This window comes from Lactuca saligna, chromosome 7, assembly GCF_052625555.1.
Source record: "Lactuca saligna cultivar CGN05327 chromosome 7, ASM5262555v1, whole genome shotgun sequence".
Classification (NCBI taxonomy): domain Eukaryota; kingdom Viridiplantae; phylum Streptophyta; class Magnoliopsida; order Asterales; family Asteraceae; genus Lactuca; species Lactuca saligna.
This window is the reverse complement of record NC_136423.1, coordinates 19,280,875-19,297,438: the sequence shown is the minus strand read 5'-3', so window position 1 is coordinate 19,297,438 and position 16,564 is coordinate 19,280,875.

Sequence of the window (16,564 nt, the reverse complement as noted above, 5' to 3'; positions counted from 1 at the left end):
ATGTGTGTAAGTGATATATTGGGGAACTCACTAAACATTTATGCTTACAGTTGTTGTGTTATGTGTTTCACGTACTAGCGAGGACCGTGGGAAGGCGCCGGCATGACTCGTACACACACACACGCAGGCGGATTTGGATATATTTGATCTTGGGATTTGACATGTTTTGTATTATGATTATGATACATTGGATTTTTATGGTTTGATTTGGATGAAATTATGTTTTTAGGAAATGAAAATTTGTTTTGAAAAAAATTACGTTGGTATCAGAGCCTTGATTTGAGGGACTCGGATGCACCTTTGGGCGTATCTGAACTCAACCTGAGGATTTGAGAAATTTTCAACAATAAAAATTAAAATTTATAAAAGAGAAAAGAGTTTTGAAACAAACGGAGCAGAGTAGTGTGTACGGTCAGCCAGCGCCCGAACGGTGAATCCCCAAAATACCCTTACAATATGTTTTATGAGATATGCCATGTTATGTTATGCATGCTAGAGTAGGGTAGGTATTCATATTAGGACTAGAGTGGCCTGATTTGTGATGCCTAAGCCTAGGAGAATCTTGCTGCTATGAGATGCCTTGAGAGCAAGTAGGTTGTCAATGCATAGCGAGAATAAAGTACTTGTGATCTGAGATCCAAGGAGGAGGACTTGGGGTGAATGATGATGCGGTGTAGTCAGTAGTATAGGGCTCGTACTACTGAAGATACTGGATCAGTGAGTTGCCCAGGTAAGAATCCTTTGGGTATTGGAGGACGAGTAGGGTTGCGTTATCGAGTGCGAGTATGCTCGATCGAGTCTCTGATATTTTTATGTTGTATTTCAGAGGCATCATGGTTTGGACACGACACACGCCTGAGAGAAGTGGGGTCAGTGACGAGGAGATCCGTTGATTGATTCATGAGGAGGTGGTTGTTGCCATCCGAGCTGAGATTCCAGAGATGTTTAGGGACATCAAGACCACACTTATTGAGACCTTTGATGAGCGATATGCAGCGGAGACTGAGGCTGCAGCTACCACAGCTATTGTTGCTGCCAAACCTTAGGGAGGTGACTTGTTATTGTTTCGGGAGTTCAGCAACACGAAGCCACCAGAGTTCGATGGGACGCAGGACCCAATAGCGGCGATGAGGTGGATCTATGACATTGAGGGATGTTTTTATACGTGTTCTTGTCCAGAACACTTGAGGGTGCGATTCAATTTGAACCAGCTTCGCTTGGGAGCGAAGGATTGGTGGAAGTTTGTGACAGCGAGCTTCACTCTGGTAGAGATTTCTGAGGTGACCTGGGAGAGGTTCACCGCCATGTTCAGGGATGAGTATGTTCCCCTGGTGGAGAGGGAATGGTTGGTTCAGGAGTTCATGATCCTCAAGCAGGGTAATGATTCGGTTACTGTGGTTACCCGGAAGTTTCATGAGAGGGCGATGTTCTACCCTGAGCAGGTGTCGACGGAGCAGGCACGGATGAGCCGGTATTTGGGTATTTTGAGGAGGGACATTCGAGAGTTCGTGTCGAACTCGACGTACCGTACATTTGTTGAGCTTCAGGAAAATTCCTGGAAGCGGGAGATCGAGTTGGAGACTCAGGCCAGGGAGGAAGCCGAGTCTTAGAGGATGGATTGGCGGTCGGCTCAATCTCAGCCGGCAGCCAAGCGGGCCAAGCCCGCTAATTTGAGGACCGGAGGCCAGAAGGGCCGCACTTGTGGGAAGTACGGCAAGGGTCATGAGGGAGTTTGTCGATCGGGTGCTTGCTACAAATGTGGCAAGGAGGGGCATATCGCCAAGGATTGCCCCAAAGGATTTATGGTTTGCTTTCATTGCAACCAGACTGGCCATCGGAAGGCCGAGTGTCCGCAGTTGCATCAGGGGACAGTGCAGGGATCTGCACCTGCTGCTAGGGTTACCAAGGTTCGATCGGTAAAGGCTGAGGCTCCGAAGGCTCGTGGGAGAGCTTTCCAGTTGACAGCGGAGGAGGTCCGCCCAGCACCCGATGTTGTGGCCGTTATGTATTCTTCTCTCTACTTATTTAAGTCTGAGATATTATGCTTATATTATGTTATGCGTAGGTACTTTTCTTGTGAATTTTGTGCCTGCCTTAGTGTTATTTGACTCGGGAGCGAGTCGGTCTTTTATGTCGTTAGCCTTCAGTTGTCATATCAGTATTTGTCGAGAAGCCATGAGTCGACCTCTGCGAGTTTCTATAGCTAACGAGCGAGCAGTGTATGCCACGAATGTGATTCGAGGATATATCCTTGAGATCTTCGGTGTGGAGTTCCTGATAGATCTAGTCCCGATTGCGATGGGGGACGTGTGTGTTATAGTGGGCATGGATTGGTTGAGACGATTTGGAGCTGTTATAGATTGCGAGCATCAGTTAATGACGATACGAGACCCTAGTGGGGGAGTACTTACGATGTACGGTGAGGGTACTCGTCCTGAGTCAGCATTTTGTTCGGCTACTGGGGCGAGGCATAGTTTACAGCAGGGCTGTATGGGATTTGTGGCTTATGCGATGGACACACGAGTGGCCGTTGGGAGGCCAATTTCGACTGATGAGGTCCCAATTGTGCGGGAGTTCCCTGATGTTTTCCCCGAGGAGTTGCCGGGTGTGCCTCCCGAGAGGCAGGTGGAGTTTTATATCGACTTGGTGCCCGGGGAGGCACCTATTGCCAAGGAACCCTATCGCCTTGCACCGTCCGAGATGCAAGAGTTATCATCGCAGCTTCAGGAGCTGTTGGGAAAGGGGTTTATTAGACCGAGTAGCTAACCTTGGGGAGCGCCGATCCTTTTTGTCAAGAAGAAGGATGGTTCACATCGGATGTGTATTGATTACCGGGAGTTGAACAAGCTGATGGTCAAGAATCGTTATCCGTTACCGAGGATCGATGATTTTTTCGATCAATTGCAGGGAGCGTCTTGGTTCTCCAATATAGACTTGAGTTCAGGTTATCATCGGATGAGGGTTCGGGATGAAGATATCCAGAAGACAACATTCAGAACTCATTATGGGCATTACGAGTTCGTGGAGACGCCTTTTGGGCTCACCAATGCACCAGCCGCGTTCATGGATCTCATGAACAGGGTGTGCAGACCGATGTTGGATCGATCATTGATTGTTTTCATCGATGATATATTGGTATATTCAAAATCCAGAGAGCAGCATGAGGAGTATTTGAGGGAAATCCTCAGAGTTCTGAGATCGGGGAGGCTTTACGCCAAATTCTCCAAGTGTGATTTTTGGTTACGGGAGGTCCAGTTCCTAGGGCATCTCGTTAACCAGTAGGGGATATTGGTTGATCCGACCAAGATTGAGGCTGTGATGAATTGGGAAGTGCCGAGGTCACCTTCTGAGATCAGGAGTTTCTTAGGGTTGGCAGGCTACTATCGGAGATTTATCCGGGATTTCTCCAAGATCGACGTGCCACTCACCAAGTTGACCCGGAAGGGTGTTGCATTTTCTTGGGGTCCGGAGCAACAGACCTCGTTTGAGACACTTCGCCATAAATTATGCGAAGCCCTGGTGTTAGCCCTTCCGGAAGGGATGGAGGATTTCGTGGTATATTGTGATGCATCGATATCCAGATTGGGAGCGGTGCTTATGCAGAGGGGACATGTGATAGCATATGCATCGAGGCAGCTTAAGCCTCATGAGTCGAGGTATCCCACTCATGATCTGGAATTGGGAGCGGTAGTGTTCGCCTTCAAGATCTGGCGTCACTATTTGTATGGGGTTCGGTGTACCATATACACTGACCACAAGAGCTTGAAGTATTTGATGGATCAGCCCAACCTGAATATGCGTCACAGGAGATGGTTGGATGTAGTAAAGGATTATGATTGTGAGATCTTGTACCACCCGGGAAAGGCTAATATGGTAGCTGATGCCCTGAGCCGTAGGGCGGACGGCACCCTGATTCGAGATATTTGCATGAGATTGACAGTGATGACTCCGGTATGGGACGCCATTCGAGGGGCCCAGGCAGAGGTCGTGAGACCGGAGAACCGCAAGAAAGAGCGAGTAATTTGGCAAGTATCGGAGTTTGTTACCGATAGTTGAGGACTTATGACCTTCCAGGGTCGGGTTTGGGTACAGTTTGTGGGCGGAACGCATACCATCTTGATAGAGGAGGCGCATAAATCGAAGTTCTCGATCCACCCCGGGGCCACTAAGATGTATTTGGACCTGAAGAAGGAGTATTGGTGGCCCTGTATGAAGAGGGATGTTGCATGGTTGGTGGAGAGGTGCTTGACCTGTCGCAAGGTTAAGGCCGAGCACCAACGCCCGCATGGTAAGTTACAGCCGTTAGAGATTCCCGAGTGGAAGTGGGAACAGATCACCATGGATTTTATCACCAAATTGCCGAGGACTGCCAGGGGTGTCGATGCGATTTGGGTGATTATGGACCGGTTGATGAAGAGCGCTCACTTTCTTGCTATCAGTGAGAGCTCTTCTGCTGAAAAGTTAGCAGAGTTATACGTGAGGGAGGTGGTATCACGACATGGAGTTCTGATCTCGATTGTTTTAGACCGAGATGTGCGTTTTACTTCCACATTTTGGAAGAAGTTTCACGAGGAGTTGGGTACGAGGCTGCATTTCAATACCACATACCACCCACAGACCGACGGGCAGAGCGAGTGGACGTTTCAGACGCTAGAGGACATGCTTCGGGCATGTGTATTGGATTTCGGCGGAAGTTAGGACTTGTATTTGCCCTTGGCTGAGTTTTCCTATAGCAACAGCCATCACTCGAGCATTGGTATGCCACCTTTTGAGCTGTTGTATGGAAGGCGGTGTTGTACCCCCATTTGTTGGGGCGAGGTAGGGCACCATGTGATGGGTAGTACAAAGATAGTGCTTTAGACGACAGAGCAGATACAACAGGTCCGACAGAGGTTATTGACCGCTCAGAGTTGCCAGAAGAGTTACGCGGATAGGCGACGATCCGAACTCAAATTTCAGGTCGGTGATTTCGTGCTCCTGAAGGTATCTCCTTGGAAAGGAGTGATCCGATTCAGGAAGAGGGGAAAGCTGGGACCCCGGTATATTAGGCCATTTAAAGTGATCGCGAGGGTGGGCAAGGTAGCGTATCGCTTGGAGCTACCTGCGGAGTTGGACCAGATTCATGACACCTTCCACGTATCGCAACTGAGGAAGTGTATTGTCGATGAGTCAGCAGTGGTACCATTAGAGGATATCCAGGTGGACGCAAGCCTGAATTATGCTGAGAAACCAATTGCGATTTGGGATCGGAATATCAAGGTTTTAAGGAACAAGGAGATACCGTTGGTGCAGGTTCAGTGGCAGCAGCAGAAGGGGTCCGAGCTGACGTAGGAGTCAGAGTCAGAAATGTGGGAGCAGTATCCGGAATTGTTCTCGGTATAAGACTTCGAGGGCGAAGTCTGGCTCTAGTGGGGGAGAATTGTAACAGCCCGAAATCCAGGTTAGCTTTATGGCCCTTCTATTTTGGAGAGTTGGCATTTTAGTCCCTTGAAGTTGAAAAGATGAATTGGTGAGTACGCTGAGCGTACTGGGGCGCTCGCGTGCTTAATTTATACGCGTGTTCATCTGGGTACGCCCAAGGTTACGCCGGGAGTAACTGGCCCAGATGCAAAACCCTAATTTGTGGCATTGCACTATAAAAGGAACATGTAGTCCTTTGCCCTAGCCACCATACACCCTTGAGAGAGCCCTTGAAGAGCTGAGATTCGTGCTTTAGCTTGTGCGTGAGTTTTTGAGCTTGAAGTTGTCTTTTCAAGGTGAAGAAGGAGAAAAACGAACCATTGTTGGAGCTAGAAGTTGAAGAACAAGTGTAGATCCGAGTTCTACAGTGGTTGAAGATCCTTCCTGAGGTAAAAATCTCAAAGCTTTCCTTGTGCTTCATAAGTTTTGCTTGTTGGACCATTTTTAGGGTTTTTTGGTTCAAAGCTGGAGACTTTATGTGCAAAGAGTCTCCATAAGCTTAGATCTGACCTTTTCTAGTGTAATATGTGTTGAGGAGTCATAAAAATCGAGTCTTGGACGTGGATCTTGTGGCATGCATTAGTTATAGTCTCATTATGGAAAGAGGAAAGGTGTTTTGAGCACAAAGTGACCTTTACATCCATGTAAAGGCTTAAAGGTTCCAACTTTATGGTTTAAGACATATTAGAGGGGCCAGATATGAAGTTTGGATGCAAGTCTTAACCGTTTAAGACCTGAATGTGATGAACAAAGAAACTGGGCATTACATTGGGTGTAATCCCAGTACGCGCCGCGTAAAGGGTTGCGTACCTCGTCTCTGGAATGCAAGAGTACGCCCAGCGTACAGGAGCTGGTACGCCCCGCGTACTGCTTGTTGTTGACTTTTGTTAACTTTTAGGGTTTTAGTCAACATGTGGACTTTTGGGTCAGGAAGGGGTAAAATGGTCTTTTACCCTTATGTGGAATTTTAGAAGGAATATAGTATAGCCTTGAGAGCCGTTAATGATTTAGAATGATTATTTGATGTGATTAGGCGAGGCTAGTTCGAGATTACAAGATTCAGAAATATCGAGCACATGAGACTTAGACATCATACGAGGTGAGTCTTCTCACTATACTGTACCTGGAAGGGTACCTATGTGTGACCAGAAGGTCTGGTATGCTATAAGATATATGCATTGTATGTTAAGTTGCCTGTTTTGTATGCGATATGTATGTTATGCTTGATTTGGGCCGGAAGGCATTATGTTATGCGCCAGAAGGCATTATGATGTAGACAGGAAGGTCAGGGAGTTATGGACCGGAAGGTCGACACGGATGGGACCGGAAGGTTTACCGGGTCGGGACGGAAGTCCCCTGAGACACATGGACCGGAAGGTCATGGCCTGGAAGGGCGTATGTGTGTAAGTGGTATATTGTTGAACTCACTAAGCATTTATGCTTACAGTTGTTGTGTTATGTGTTTCAGGTACTAGCGAGGACCGTGGGAAGGTGCCGACATGACTCATACACGCACAAACGCAGGCGAATTTGGATATATTTGATCTTGGGATTTGACATGTTTTGTATTATGATTATGATACATTGGATTTTTATGGTTTGATTTGGATGAAATTATGTTTTTAAGAAATGAAAATTTGTTTTGAAAAAAATTACGTTGTTACATGATGGGACTATGCATTGACTTGTTTAAGTTAGGCCTCTGGCCCACCTGATTGTAGCATGTCATTTTTTGGGCTTAAGGCCATGTTGGGGGTTCTTGGGCCATATTAGGCCTTAGATGTCTTGTGGTTGGGCTTGGATGTCTTTTTGGGCTTTTTATGGATTTGGGCCTTAGGGGAGGGAGGTCCATTGAGGCAGGGGTAAAGGAGCCCTTTTTGCCATAAGTTAAGAATTAGGGTTTTGGACTTGAGTTCGAGATCATCACTTTAGAAGAAGACGAGCAATCATAGGAGAAGAATAAGTCATTCGTTCCTGAAGAAACCTTAAATCAATTTTTAAGGGATGAATATATCATTTATTGTTTTATCAATCACTATTATGTCATGTCATAATAGTTAAGTCAAGTTATCAGTTAACTTGTAAGAACCAATTATCGGTGGGTAATATATGAACAAAACATATAATTTGTGGTGTTTTTGTACAAAAAGTTTACTTGGATGGTGTTTTTTGAACGATTTAGAAACATAGTTACCTCTTTGAGTCATTTTCCTATTGTTTTTTTTCATTTACTTATTTTTTACCGGTAATTGCCGGTTACCAAAGATCAAATTTGAACAAAGAATCTACTTCGTTCGTGTTTTTTGTAAAAATATTTTACTTGAATGATATTTTTTAAACACACCAAACTTGAATGGTATTTTTTGAACAATTTTGAAACATACTTACCCATATATTTTCCCTAATAATTATTTTGAGTGGAAAACTAATAGCCACTAGCCTAAGAAAACATAAACTACTATATCATCCTTATATATATTTTTATTTTATTTTGATATTTTTTATATCAAATAAACAGTTTTAAATGACAATTTAAACAATTATGAATTGTAATAATTAATCTAAAACAATTTCGAATTGCAATACGACAGCCTTTAAATATTACACAAAATTACAATTCCAACCACAGCCCTAGGCCTATTTTCTAGAGAAAAATAAAACACTCCAAGGACACAAGTGGGTTTTCAAGTGATTCATCGTTGTTCATCGCAGTTGAAGGCCAGCTACCCTCTTCCCTCTCCCGACCCGACCTTAATTCGGGTTTTCGGATCCTCTCATGCAAATCGGACCCTACTCGACCCGGAGACTTCCCTGTTCTCCTACTGGACAAGCTTCTCCCGATCTCACTCCTACCCGTAGAACAACCTCCAGCCACCGTACGCTTAGCCGGAGACCTCGATCGAGCCGCTGACGCATTGCCGGAACCCGGCCTCTGCCTGCCAGCAGAGCCAAACCCGGTTCCGCGACTGTTTCTTTCCGGTGTTAATCTGACCCGTCCCGGAGACTGTTCTTTTCCTCTCACCGGCGATTTTCTCACCGGTTGAAGCTCTCCTGATGATTGTTGCCGGTTTCTAGCTTTCAACGGTGATCTGTCTATCACTTTCGATCGGAAAACATCAAAGTCGTCGTCGAATGTTGTAGTGGAAACACTCTCGCTCATCGTGCTACCGATCTCGGAGACATATGGATCTTCGTGAACGTGATCTTGTTGTCGGATTTTGAAAGAGTTATGTCTAGATGTAACTTTTTTGGGATCGTCTTCGATTTTCATGAACGGGTTGTGATTTGGAGTTTCGGAGAGAACTTCTTTCACCGTCTCTACGTCCACCGGCGGCGGAGTTCGGCTTGATCTTGATGAATGTTGGTGAAATTTAGAAGATGAGGAACGTTTATTCGAGCTTAGAACGCACCCCATTATCTGCGAATTGAAAGGATTTGATAAAAATATGAGTTTAATACAGATATGATGGTGGTGACACGGTGGTTTAAGGTGCTCAATGGGTGAGGATTAATAGTGATAACACAGAACCCCCAGAAGAGATTGAAGCTTCAGTAAAGATGGTATCAAGTGAATCAGTGATGGGTGTCCTGCTTTTCTCGTGGTGGTCTACGGTGTTGTTGGGTGGCGACACGGTGGTTTTAGCCTTTTAGGAGAATCTGGCAAGGCTTAATGGCGAAATCATAAAAATAAAAATCCACGTAAAACTTAAAAAGATTGAGACTTTGGGGAAAATGAAGATGAGAAGTGAATCTTGATGGGTTGTAAGCTTCCTTTCTGGTGGTGGTCTGCGGCGGAGTTTGGTGTTGACACTGTGGTTTTAGTGAAACCCATTTGGGTATTTAAGAGAGTGTCTGTATGAAATGAGGAGGTGGGTGTTTGGGGTTTCCATTTGAGGTGGAGCTATAGCGGTGGTTTGAAGATCTGCGGCGTCGGCAGTGGCGATGGTGGTGGTGGTGAAGAATTTGAGGAGGGGGACAGAAAGGTGGGTGAATAGATTTAGGTATGGGGAGTGGTGTATTTATTGGTAAGATGATAGTTGCATCAAAACAAAATTGGAGGGAGGGTCAATTCCTTAAAATAAATACATTTTTTATTAAATGATTTATTTTCATTATTTTTTCTTTAAAAATATAAAACATAGACATGACTTTTATGACTTTATCCCTTAAATGAATCCATTAGTTATAACTTTAATAAATCATTAATATCATACTCACTAAGATATGGACACCCTTGTTTCTCATAATCTTCGAGATTTGTATAAAACATCCACTTTACATAAACGGAACAAATATCTCTAGGTAAGGCTAGAAATTAGACACATGATACTACACATATTTAAGACACCATCTTTATAGCCATTTGACACTATTTGATTATTTATGTCATTGTTTTTTTTTTCACAATTTGTGTAAATGGTTTTATATATATATATATATATATATATATATATATATATATATATATATATATATATATATATATATATATATATATATATATATATATATATAAAAGAGAAAATTGTAAAAATATTTTTGTGGTTTGGTATTTTTTTTTCTTTTTTGGATTGAGTTGAAAAGATTTTCATCTTGTATATGGAGTTTTGTTGTGATTTTTATCACTCTCAAATATAAAATAACTATTATACTTTTATATTTCGTTTATAATTTTCTTTCATCATTTATGTAAATTGTTATATATAAGAGAGATAATTGTAAAATGTTTTTGTGGTTTTTTTTTTTTTTTTTGGGATAAAGTCTAAAAGGTTTTCATCTTGCAAAGATGATTTTTTTACGGAGTTTTGTTATTGTTTTGGACACTCTCAAACTTAAAATACCTATTATATTTTTTTTATTTGGTTTACAATTTTCTTTCATCTACTTTTATTCTTTTAGATTTTCTTTATTGTTATTCAATAACAAAAAGGTTCACCCATTCCTTCACGTTAGCGCCTAGCCTTCGCCCACCCATTTTCTTTTTGACCCTCTCCGCTTCCCACACCTTCTTTCTCAGGTGGAACTCTCAACCACTGACACTACTATTGTTGAAAGAACAATCTACATCCTCACGTAAAACCCAAATGGTCTCTAAGGACTCAACAATGATCATCTTCGCCTTCCTTTCAGGGGCGGAACTAGAATTTTATATTAGTGGGGGTTAAGACGTACATCATAAAAATATAGAGGGAAGTTTTAAATGATAATACACTAATACCAATGGAGTTGGATGGAGGGGGGATAAAACACCCACTAGTCCCTTATTGGCTCCGCCCCTGCTTCCTTTTTCACTTCCCCTAAACATCACCATCTCCGACCACCTTAACTTTCAGATCCAATTCTAAACGGATAAATCAATGGGAAATATCATCAACAACAATACAACTGCTTATGAAGTAGAACTCGCAAAGATATATGAATTACACCGATAAAGAAAATGAAAAAACAAATTGAAAGCTAGTTATCGTTATTTTCAGAGGATTCCATGAATTACCACACGATTGTCGACAACTCGATTCATGCTCTGGTTACCATCAAAATCAGCTTCGTCGACATCCTCCATCTTTAGGCATCAACATATATGCAATTCCTTAACATATCTATATTTCCTCTTTTATCCTTCATTTTCCTCCAAGAACAAGAACAAAACAAATCAAAATAACATTTCTACCACTTGTCAAGGGTGTAAAAATAGTGAAAGTAAACAACTTGGAAGTGGGTTTCAAACTCACTTTAGTATCTTCGATCAACTTTTTGGTTGTGAGATGGAAAAGATGGAGACGGGGATTAGTGTGGTGTTATGGCTCATATCAAGATCTTTGATTTGCCAAACATAAGCGGTGGGTTGTAGGAAAACCAAGGTTTTCTAGTTTGACGTATTATTTTGATATGTGACTCAGATAGTTTAGTTAGAGATATCGATAGCTAGAGACATAAGTTAATTCTGTGTGTGTTAGAGATGCATTTTTTTGACCTTATAGTTTGAATTTAATTGATACTTATGCTTTTGTATTGGTTGAGACATCGCTTGTAATTTTATTAAATGTTAAATATTTAAAATATATATGAGATTTTTCCATAGCAGCTATTTTTAAAAGGTTATGGTTTTAAAAGCATGAATATTTTACGGAACGTCATACATGGGTGTGAAGAAATCCAAACAAACGATGCATGTCTAGAATAAGAGAATTATTTATCTATAAAAAATCACAACAAAATATGAGATAAATACGAAAATTCGATTTTATTCTCTTACTGATTTTTTGTTAATCTTTTTATACTAATAAAAAAAAATAGTTATTAACGTCGTTTGTCATTTTCTCATAATTTATGTTTTCTTTCCAAATACTCTATAAAAATAACACTTGTTATTTTCTCATTATTTTTTATTTTTTTAAAAAGTATCTTTTAGGAGATATTTTAATTCATCCTGAATAAGTTTCAGTTATAAGTGTTGATAATTAATTGTATTTCTATATTGAAAATCCTACAAAATCATGTTAATTAATAATTTGTTTTAAATAATTGATTATTAATTATGATTTTTTACTATATAAATTTGTGTACTAATATACTCGTACCAACATTTAACTTTAGAAGAGTAATCATTGATTTTTTGGAAAAAAAAAAAAAACTATTTAGAATTTCTTAAAGCTACTAACAAACCAAATTTATTATTTAAAACGGTAATACACTTTGTTTTTGTGTTTTTATTATATTAGGTACATAAGGTCATTCATGATTTTAGAGTTTCGACCTAAGCTTTAAACTTTGTTACAACATTAATACAAACATTTTTTTTACAAATTCAACCCAAATTTAATTTTTCTTTACAAATTAGTTTTTCTATAACTTTTTTTTTGAATTTTTTATAAAAGAAATTTATAACTTTTATTTCAACTTTTTGCACAATATTTTTAATTTTTTTTACTGTGTTTCTATGACATTTTTACGAGTTTTATACAATGCTTTTTCAATATTATTTTACTAGTTTTTACAACTTTTTTAAATATAATGTTTGTTCTATGTTTTTTTATAATTTTTTTCAAACATTTTATATGTATACGTTTTAAATGTTATATAATTTCTTAACAACATTTTATATGTATTTGCTAATCCACAATACAAATTTAAATTCAATATATATAAAGAATGTTGGTGATTTAATCACCAAATATATTTTAGTGTAATGGATTTAACAAATGTTTCAAGAATAGTATTTTAATTATAATACAAGTTAGAAGGTGTGGGAGTGCATACTTGTATTTATTAATTTGTCATTCTTTAAAGATGCAAATTCAAGGTTTAAAAAACTTGTAAAAACAATGTAGAAAAAGGTTATAAAAATGCTATGAAAAAAATATTGTAAAAAAAGTTATAAAAACTATCTAGAAACGTTGTACAAAAAGTTGAAAAGAAGTAAATTTATCAAAAAACTCAAGAAATTGTAAAATAGTTAGTTTGTAAGGAAAAACTAACAAACAAAACAATTAAGCAAAATAAAGTGTGTATTAAAATCATAACAAAATTTAAAACTTGAAAAATATTTATAAAATTGTAAACGAGCTATTAAACCTGGCATAAAATTAATACCATGTAAAAAAAGTGCAATACATTTTTATAAAATAAATTCGGGACATTTTGATTTGTTTGTTTTCCAAAATAGTTGTAACCCATTTTAGAAGTTGATTATTATTGTAGTTTCATTATAATTATGTCATTGAATATCATTGCCTTTATCTAATTACTCTAATACACTACAATTGTTTTTACGTCAACAAAATAAGTGTTGTTTTTAGTAGGGATGTTATCCGGGTCGGAACTGAACCAAACTGATCCGAACCCAAATAAACAAAAAACCGAATAAAGGTAATTGTATGAACCGAAAACTGAACCAAATAAGCAATATGGGTTCGGTTCAGGTATTATTCGGTTCGGTTCGGTTCCGACCCGCATAACCCAAGTAACATGTACAAGATGATTAAGGAGCCGAATAACCCAAATAACATTTACAATGTGATTAAAAATATTGTATTTTGTATGACTTTTGGAGCTTATGATAAACACAAATAACACGGATTAACTATTCTTGATATATCAAATGTAAAATCCAACCACCATAATCTTAAGATATAGTTATTAAGTAACATATTAAACACTAAAAATTAAACATCCAAAACATCCAAAAATCTATCCATAAGTATATAAGTTAAACATTAAACATTACGTGGGTATTTTGGGTAACGATCGATATAACACAAAACCGAATAAGTAATCGTATAAGGGAAAAAATGTGATTTTTCATATTCGGTTCGGTCCTTTTGGACCGAATAAGCCCTTATTCAGGTAACCCGGATCGAATAACCCGAAAACCGAATAAGCCTTATATAGATACCCGAAACCGAATCGGATTACTTATTCGGGTCTAATTCGATTCGATTCGGTTCGGTTCGGGTTTTCGGATCAAATTCTCATCCCTAGTTTTTAGTGTGTTTGGAAGTACTTTTCAATCAATTTATTTTTTGGAAAAATCAAGAATTCTTAGATTATTCGAAAAGCTCTTTTTTTTTGTCTAAAAAGCAAAAAGTTAGTGTTTATCAAAAAAAATTAATTTATTGATTTTTTAAAAAGCTAAGTCATTTTAAAAAACATTCCAAAACACCCCATTAATATAAGAAAATTATATATATATATATATATATATATATATATATATATATATATATATATATATATATATATATATATATATATATAGTCATTTTAAAAAGCATTCCAAAACACCACATTAATATATATATATATATATATATATATATATATATATATATATATATATATGTATGTATATATATTGATGTGTGTGGAATGCACTAGTCTTAATTCTACTAACTTAGACACAGAAACAAACACACGAAATGCAGTGTACCTATCGATTAGCAGCTTAGTTGAGGTAAGTAGGGTATCGAATACAGGAAACGGTAAACAATTAAAATAAATATTAATATTATCTAAATAAAACAAGTAATAGAAAATGGGGTTTTCTCTAGTTTTACAAGACTAGAAACTTAAATAGACCAACTCACACGCAATTTAACTAACTAACATCTAAAACAAGTAAATACCATTAAATTCAGTAGTTAAGAGGACTTCTGTTTAGGTTCGAATCATTTGTTCCCACGGATGATTTTATGGTAAATGCATCGGATTAGTTCTTTATTGGTTACCGATTAAAGTGATTAGGTTCACATTCGCTATTGCTAATTTTTAGAAAACATATTAATTCAAGCAATGGCCAGTTGTCTAAATTAATGAATTTCCTAGTTTATTGATTCAGGTTAAGTAGGACTTTTCATTAAGTAATCAAATTGGTGATTCAATTAACCTCTTGTTGATGGTGTATTACACAAGCCCACACATTAATTTACTTATCTTTTAGTTAATTCTAGTTTCACATTCCTTATTCCTAGACATATAACAATGTGGTCACATAAATCATATGGAATTCATAACTAAGAGATGTTCATACAACTTAATTATTGATTTATTAACATAGAATAATTGTTATTAACATATGAGGTTCTTTAACAAGCTTAACAAAACAATATCACCAATTAAAATTAATCCTAACCATAAAATCAATCCATGTCCACAAACTCATCTACCTTAAACAGAAGTTATGAGTTTTTAGCTCATGATTACAGTAGAAACAAGCTCAAAAACGAAATCAATTGGTAAAAACATAGTTCAAACAAGAGATTAGGTAAAGAGTAAACTTGATTTTGCCTTGATTCTCCTTAAAATTGAATATAGGGTTGATTCCTTCGCTTCCCACGCTCCAACAGCACCTTTTGTCGACAATTGACCTCCAAGGGTTCATCTATATGCTAGGGTATCGGGCAGGAATGCCCTTTATACAGATTTTCACAAAAAAGAGGTGACTCTTCGAGTCCAGTGACCTACTCGACGAGTCCGTCACTTAAAACCTATGTATGGCAAGTCAGCGACTCCGGAATCGCGAAAGTTCGACGTGAATCGTCGAGTTGAGGCCCAACTCGTCGAGTACGTTTGGAATCAGCATTTTCTCAAAACAAGAAAGTCGTCCGAAATGGTGTTTAGTTTTTAGAACATTTTGAATCTCGTCAATAGGAGTTACAATTCATGAGATATGGCCAAAACACTGACGAGGGGTCAAACTGTCAAACAACATCCTTCTTTCTTCAAAATCCAAGATCCAAGCCTTCAATCGCTAGTTCAGCTTCCTTTTCCATCTGAGCATGTCATTGTTGCTGAAAAATGAAATTATAAACTAATTAAGCACCTTTTGTTCATTATAACATATATATATATATATATATATATATATATATATATATATATATATATATATATATATATTAGATTTTATAATAATTATTTAATAATAATTGTTATTATAAAAATATATGGTCATATACTATTGGCACATATTAAGGAAAGTAAACTAATTCTTTTTTTTTAGTGAAATATACCATATTTTTACATAATATCTTCTTTTGTGTGTAAAAGAAGAATCTGTGGTTAAAGTGAAGAATATGAAGGGCAAAATGAACTTTTAACGTTGGGTGAAATATGGATGTAGAATGATCCACGTGACATGAGTCTTGTATTAAGTTAGGTGTGTGTGTGTGTGTGTATATATATATATATATATATATATATGGTTAGGTTATAATGTGGATGGACAACTATTGGTAAAAATGTTAGTTTGTGTTTATCCAATGTATAACAATATTATTCAATGGATAAAGATATTATCAACTATACAATAGATCCAATATTAGAAGCTTGTGCATATGAAAAAAATGAGAATTATGTGTTTTCTTTGAAAACATGAATATATGTATATATTTCATAAATAGAATATAAACATCCATGTAAGAGTATTATCCAAAGGTTAAAAGTTTTATCCATCATATATTATATGTGGGACCTTTGCGTAAAGTTATTGTCCAAAATGTATTTTGTTTGCATGACATGTAACCTCCCCTAAAAGTGTAAAATGAGTGAAAAGTAGTCGAAATGGGGGTATAAACTCATCTTTTGTGCTTTCCTTAGAAATGTT